The 7,401-nt window shown below is 41.1% G+C and overlaps 2 non-coding genes across 2 annotated transcripts; one reads left to right on the top strand and one right to left on the bottom strand.

Annotated features, from left to right (window-relative positions):
• Window positions 1–1,382: 1,382 nt before the first annotated feature.
• On the bottom strand, window positions 1,383–1,456 carry trnan-guu. The gene has a single exon. It is a non-coding gene; the product is annotated as a tRNA-Asn (tRNA).
• A 342-nt stretch (window positions 1,457–1,798) lies between these two features.
• Window positions 1,799–1,871, top strand: trnaf-gaa. Its single transcript has one exon. It is a non-coding gene; the product is annotated as a tRNA-Phe (tRNA).
• Window positions 1,872–7,401: the final 5,530 nt, after the last annotated feature.

The following is a 7,401-nucleotide window of genomic DNA, read 5'->3' on the forward strand; positions in this document are numbered from 1 at the left end:
CAGAAACCAACAAATCACACTGACAATGTGTGATGGGATTTGGTGCAAACAAGGATACAGGCAGAGTTCAAGTTTGGTGGGGCAAGATGAGAGACGGTCAGGAGAATTTAAAGTGGTCAAGTTTGGTCGTAACAAAAGCACAGGTGAAATGTATCTAGCTCCATAGGAACCAAAGTATGGACAACACTGCGGTCACAGTGAACAGATGACAAATATGAGACATTGTTTCAGAATTTTATAGCAGACAAAAAGATTCATCGATAGTAGGAATTGCAGATGCTGGAGAATCCGAGACAACAAGGTGCACAGCTGGATGAACACAGCAGGCCAAGCAGCATCATAGGAGCAGAAAGGCTGACATTTCAGGCCTAGACCCTTCATCAGATTTTCTGATGCTGCTTGGCCTGTTGTGTTCATCCAGCTCTGCACCTTGTTGTCTCTTAAAAAGATTCATCGCCCACTTTGTCCATGTTTTCTCTATAGTTCACTCATTTCATTGTACACAGTATATTTTAAACGCAAACTAGGAGATTAACATTGAGACAGGCAACTACACAGGGAAAGCATAAGTGGGTAAAGATAGAAATGGCTGCAGAAACTCAGCAGGGCTGGCAGCATCTGTGGAGAGAAAGCAGATTTAAAGTCTTCAATCCAGTGATCCTTCGTCTTTCTGAATATTCTAAACATTCTGAAGTCGTTTCAAAATCCAGACCTGAGACTTGTTTTCTTTCCAAAGGCGCTGCCTGACCTACTGAATCTCGAGGGGTTTCTGGAATGGATTTGGGATGATTGCAGTAGACACACAGAAAGGAAGGCCAGGTCTCGACCAGGCTGTACATCTTAAGCAGAAAGCCAAGTCTATACACACACACGGAGTATCGATATACAAATGGGTTGAGGTAACACAGTGTGGAGCTGGAGGAACAGATTAAGTTGTTTAATAGTTGAAGCGTAACCTGTAAACCGAGAGCACCATCAAGGAGGAAAGGTCAGGGCCGGGAGCCTGGACAGGTTTATGTCCTTATGACCGGAGTGAGAAAGCTAACACTCTCTACCTCCCCTAACACACTAACTATAAACACCTCCCTCCCCCTCCCTCCCTGCGCCGAGAACAAGAAAATATAAACACCGCCAAACCGACGACACAACAACGCACTCACCTCCTCGCGTCGCCATCTTGGCCGGAAACTGGTGCAACCCCGAAATGGGTCCCTCCACTGGAGCCTTACCGGGAAGATCCGGGATAAGGCGCAAGGAAAGAAAGGCTCCTTTATAAATGCCTCAGAACAACATAAACCGTATCACGATATTCTAAATCGTTTCCCTTTGTCATCCTGCAAATAACATGATATTTTCTAACAACCAGAAATAAAAGGATAAGTCGTCCCTGGGTGGGCTCGAACCACCAACCTTTCGGTTAACAGCCGAACGCGCTAACCGATTGCGCCACAGAGACCACCTGAAAAAGAAGTTTCTGGAAAGGTCTAATAAAGGTACAGGGAGCGATACGATGGTGGCAAGTGGTACATGCAGAATTAGATTTTAAAAAAAACAAACTGTTTTAAACCATGTTAAAAACAAGGTCAAAGGTCAAACACGGTCACGACGCCAGGTTATAGAACAACAGGTTTAATTGAAAACACACAAGCTTTCTGAGCCTCACTGCTTCTTCGGGTGTTAGTTTAAAAACAGAGAGCGGTTTAAGAAGTTTCGAACGCCCACAGATACGATATCAACCAATCAGACTGACATTCCGTGCCGTGCACTTGGATCCTCAATCAGCGACGTTTGCTGTGGTGCCGAAATAGCTCAGTTGGGAGAGCGTTAGACTGAAGATCTAAAGGTCCCTGGTTCGATCCCGGGTTTCGGCAGGTACCTTTTTCTTCCCCAAAACGTTCCCAGTTTAAAATTGCACGTGGCACTCCCAATATTTTCCATTTTGTGCATTCATTTCAATTCATTTTATTTCATGTAACAGTCACGCCAGCGAGTGCGGAGGTTTATTGGTTGGGTTTTTTGTCAACTGTTCAATGCAGGGATCACAGAGGCTTTTTTCTGATGGCTTGTGGACATCATGTTGCCCATCCCCAATTGCATGTCTTACCAGTGGGCAATAAAGAAACCACCACATTACAACACATTCTGGATTGACAGCATACCAAGCAAATCATTCATCCCAAGTAGTCCCAATCTCCTCCTCATTGTATCTTTCTATTTCCTTAAGACCCAAATATGTGGTTATCTAGCTTCACCTTAACTGCATCTACCTGCGATTTGGTTCAACCACTCCCACAAGGAGCTCCACCTTAAATTAACTACAGGTAGATCAGAGGGTCTAATGGTCAATATCTATTTCTCAATCAATATCCATAAAATTAGTGATTACTGGATGATTATTTTGCTGATGTATCTGCAGTATACGAACTGGCCGTTGTTCTTCCTACATGACAATGATGGCTAAACTTTGAAAGTAATTAATTGGCTATAAAACACTTTGACATATCCTGCGTTAATGAAAAAGCATTACATAAATGCAGCTTTTTCTTCAGTGGAGGCAAAACCTCTGAAATCAAATAAGAACAAATTGGGTACAGCCATGTTAAGCAAGATGGGAGAATTCAGGGTCATTAGTCATCATCTTGTCTTGATAGCCTCGAATGCAAGTCCCTTCCTTATGCACATTACTGAAATAAGCACTATCTAACTACAGGATTTAAAAAAATCTGTTTTTCTTCTCCCTAAGTCTCATAGAGGCTTCTTGCACTTCTTACAAGCTAATGAGTTGGGTAAATGGCTCTCAGCCCTTCCATCACTTTGATTTGAAGGCAAATAGTCATTCTTTTGATTTTCACCAGTATATTTCTACATCAGAAGGCCTTAGGTAGTGTTGTAGAACAGATGGACATAGGGGTCCGGGTACATAATTCTTTGAAGCTTGTGTCACATATAGACAGGGTATTAAAAATTGTGTTTAGCATGCTTGCTTTCATTGCTCAGTTCTTTGAGTATAAGAGTTGGGAAGTCATGTTGAGGTTGTACAGGATGTTGGTGAGGCCTCTTCTGGAATACTGTGTCCAGTTCTAGTTGCCCAGTTATAGGAAGGATAATATTAAGCTGGAGAGGGTTTAGAAGAGATTTACCTGGATGTTGCCGGGTATGGAAGGTTTGAATTTTAAAGAAAGACTTGATAGGTTGTAACCTTTTTTCACTGGAGCATAGGAGGTTCTGAGGAAGGGTCACCGGACCCGAAACGTTAACTCTGTTTTCTCCTCCACAGATGCTGCCAGACCTGCTGAGCTTTTCCAGCAACTTTGTTTTTGTTCCTGATTTACAGCATCGGCAGTTCTTTTGGTTTTTATAGGAGGTTGAGAGGTGACCTTATAGAAGTTTATAAAATAATGAGGACTATATACAGGTTTAATGGTAGTTGTCTTTCCCGAGTATGGGAGATTTCAAGACTAGGGAGCACGTTTTTAAGGTGAGTGAAGAGAGATTTAAAAAAGACATGGGGGCAATTTTTTTTACACAGGGTGGTTCACGTATGGAATGGACTTCCTTAAGAAGTGGTGGATGTGAGTACAACGGCAATGTTTAAAATACATTTGGATATGTACATGAACAGGAAAGGTTTGGAGGGATATGGGCCTGGAGCAGGCAGGTGGGACCAGTTTAATTTGGGATTACGTTTGGCATGGATTGGTTGACTGAAGGGTCTGTTTCCGTGCTGTATGACTCTATGACTGCCCCTGAACCTCAGCAGCATTTAGTAGTGAAAACAGAGTGCTGGAGAAACGCAGGAGGTCTGGCAGTAGTACTTTGAGGATGTAATATTGCACCATTGCCTTTAATCTCCCTATGAAATTATGCTCCAGCATTCACCCTATCATAATTGTATTAGCTTCAAATATCTTGTTCAGCATTCATGAATTCCCTCTATTGCCTTCAGCTCACTTAACTCAGTAACTTCTTTGTTAAGTTTTTGGACACCCTTTCTAATCCCTCATCTTTCAGCTGTCAGTTCTGCCCTGAAACATTTTTCGTATGATAAAATTATGCTGTAATATAAAGTGATGGAGCATAGAAGGAGGTCATTCAGCTCAGTGTGTCTGAGCCAACTCTTTCAAAGAGCTATAATCAAATTCTCCTGCTTTTTCTCCATAGCCCAGCATCTTTTCCCCCTTTCCCAATATTTATCCAATTTCCTTTTTAAAGTTATTATTGAATCTGCCTTGGCCATACTTTCAGACAGCGCTGTCAATAATACGCTGTGTAAAATATTATTCCCTCTTGCAGTAAAGAACATAGGAATAAGAGTAAGCCATTCAACCACCTGATCTTGCTCTACAATCTCGGTCACAACTTATCATCCACCTCACTAACATCTTCCCACACTCTCTCTATATCCCACGATGTCATTCGTAGGTAGGAAGCTATCAAGTTTTTGGTTCCCTTGCCAATTAATTTAAATCTACGCCCTCTGCACCCTCCTATGACTGGAAATAGTTTCTCCTTATTTATTCCTATCAAAATCCTTCTAAATCTCCCCTTAACCTTCTCTGCTTTTAAAGAGATGGACTTCAGTTTCTCTAGTTTCTTCATTACCCTAAATCCTTTAAGCTTGGCACAATTACATAAATCACCTTTGCATCCTCTAATGTCTTGAAATCTTTCCCAAACAGCATGCTCAGAGCTGTCAACACAACTGAGGTCTAAATAGTGCTTTATACATTTTCAGCAAAATCTTGCCTTTTTTGCTCCAAATGTCCATTTATAAAGCCAAGCATCTCATTTGTATTTTTATTAACCTTCTCAAAGTTTGTGCCACCCACATAGCTTGTGTTCACACACCCCGAAGTCTCTCGATCCTTACACCTACTTTGAAATTGTATTAATTAGCTTTTATTGCTTTGTTTCATTAGTCTCACCAAAAGTCAACAACTTCACACTAACTTCATCCGGTACATGCCTGTCCATTTTACCAATCCATGTCCTCATGAGATGTGTTACTATCTTTTTTTTTTAACAGTTTAGTATGTTTGAGTTTTGTTTCAGAGGAAGAGGAGACCGACTGAGCCATACAAGACTGTGCTGCCATTCAATGAGATTATGGCCGATTTTTAATCTGACTCCATTTATCCATAATTTTAAAGATTGCAGACATGAATTTATGCTCTGTGTTAGCGTTAATGATCCCAAAAGAACAGTGGTCCTAATATCAACCTTTGGTAGAATCCACTATATACTTCCATTCAGTCTGAAAAAGAATTCTGTAGATCAGGTGGCTAATCTTCAAAATACTTGACATAATACCTCAGCCTTCTGCCTAACTTTGTGTTGCCTTAGCTAGTTTTGATTAATTTGCTTAAAATAAGCCTTTTCCTTATTTCACTAATATCTATTTTATTGCTCATATTAATGTCATGACTGAAATAATTTTATAAATACAGATCTGAAGATGTGTGACAAGGGACTCAAAACATTCTCTCTGTTTATCTCTCTACAGATGTTGCCGGACCTGCTTTGTTTCTCCAGCATTGTGTTTATATAAGGTTTCCAACATCTGCAGCATTTTGCTCTTACAAACACAGTGTATGGTTCTGGTTTGCACTCAGTAACTTGCTGATTTTAGGTGGTTCAAAACACCCCTAGATCCCTGGTTCTGACAGTGGACTTATTTAGGGAATGTGAAATGAAGGCAGCAGCAAACCAGTGTTTCAGGGCAAAATAATATCTGCATTTATTTACATACAGGGAAAAAAAGATAAGTATAAGACAAGAAAATGAAGGTAAATGCAACAAAGTGAAATTAACACGATTACTGGTACAGAGGACAGTAATTAAATATACCACTCAATTAAACACAGATGAAACACCTACACAGTTGTAATCACTGAAAATTTAATTTAGGCTTCCTACCCTTGGAGTTCTCTGTACTGTCATGACCTGCCTTCCCCTCTCAAACTCTGAAAGTTGAGAGTTTAAGTGATTTTGAAGTATAGCTGGCTGCTAGATTCTTGCCATTGGTTCTGAACAGGCCCAGGTCTGGAAGCTCGTTTGGTAGCGCTTGGGTTGGCTCCCCCCTCTCAGATACCCTTTGTCATGATGATGCCCTTTGGTTGGCTTTCTGATTCAGCTTCTCTGTTCGGCCTCTGCGGGCTTTGGTTCCAAAGCTGTTTGTACAGAAGCTTTTTGTTGAACAGGTCAGATTAGGGCTGGCAGTTATACAGACTGTTTGCCCTGTTATCTCCCCACAAATCTGTGCTGTCCATTGTGTTTCTGGTGTTTCCTTCTGAAGTCATTTGGTTTTCCTAATAGTTAAGAATATGTCTAACCGGATTTTGATCGAAGCTGAACATTCAGTACCTTTTAGACTCCATACTGTCCGTGCTAAGTAGCCCAAGGTGTATAAGTTAGTTCTGGGCTAGAGTGTTAGGTTTGGTTGATTGCTATCTTACAGCAGAGGTGTAAATTGGAATTCCAGGCTGAACAATGGCTCCAGGTAGCCATCTCTGTATCTGTCCCCACAGCTCAGCCCAACTGTCCCCTTTGCTTTTAAAAGTTTTGACAAGTCCAGGGTCTCGTCCGGTATTTTAGATGATGTGGATTTTTGCTCAATCCTACAACAGTTGCCTGAGCAATGTAAACCTTTCAACCAAATAAGCAGGTGCCATAACAAATAGTGAAGTCTTGTATTATATCAAAAACCATAAAGCGGAGAGGAAAAGTAAAATGTGTCATAAGCATGAGCAGTATTAATAGGAAACCAGGATGTTAAGAATGTCTTGCTGAAGAAACAGTTTGCAACATGGAGGGATGGCTACTATGTGAAAGAACTTAGAACAGTTTATGCGCATAGCTAACACATTGACCAAATACCACACCATAAGAAATAGGAACAGGAGTTGGATGTTTGACCCCTTGAACCTGCTTAACAATTCAACAGAATCCAACATTCCTCACATCCATTTTCCTGCCCTTTCCCTGTAACCCTTGATTCCACAACACACTTGTAAAAGTGTACATGTGAATTTATGATAGGTTGCAGAAGGAGGTATGGCTAAGAGGGCTCTAGCATTGGAAGGTCGCTTCCCTGTATGTTCACATGTAGAGAAGACAGAAGCATATGAAGAAGAAATCCCAAGAGACTGAAGGCCAGTGCCCTTCCCTATCCAGAACTAACATGGGAAGTATACAACCTGGCTTAGACTAATTCATTGTCTAAGTTTATTGTATGTGCAAGCTCGTTCTGACTTTGCCTCAATAAAGTGACTTCATAACTGAATTTTCCCTGTCAAGTCTGATCCTGAAAGAAAATAGAAAATTATGGAGAAACTCAGGACGTCTGGCAGCATGTGTGGAGAGAAAGTGGAGTTAACATCGAGTCCAATGATACTTCTTCAG

Source organism: Rhincodon typus, chromosome 29, assembly GCF_021869965.1.
Source record: "Rhincodon typus isolate 14 chromosome 29, sRhiTyp1.1, whole genome shotgun sequence".
NCBI classification, from domain to species: Eukaryota; Metazoa; Chordata; class Chondrichthyes; order Orectolobiformes; family Rhincodontidae; genus Rhincodon; species Rhincodon typus.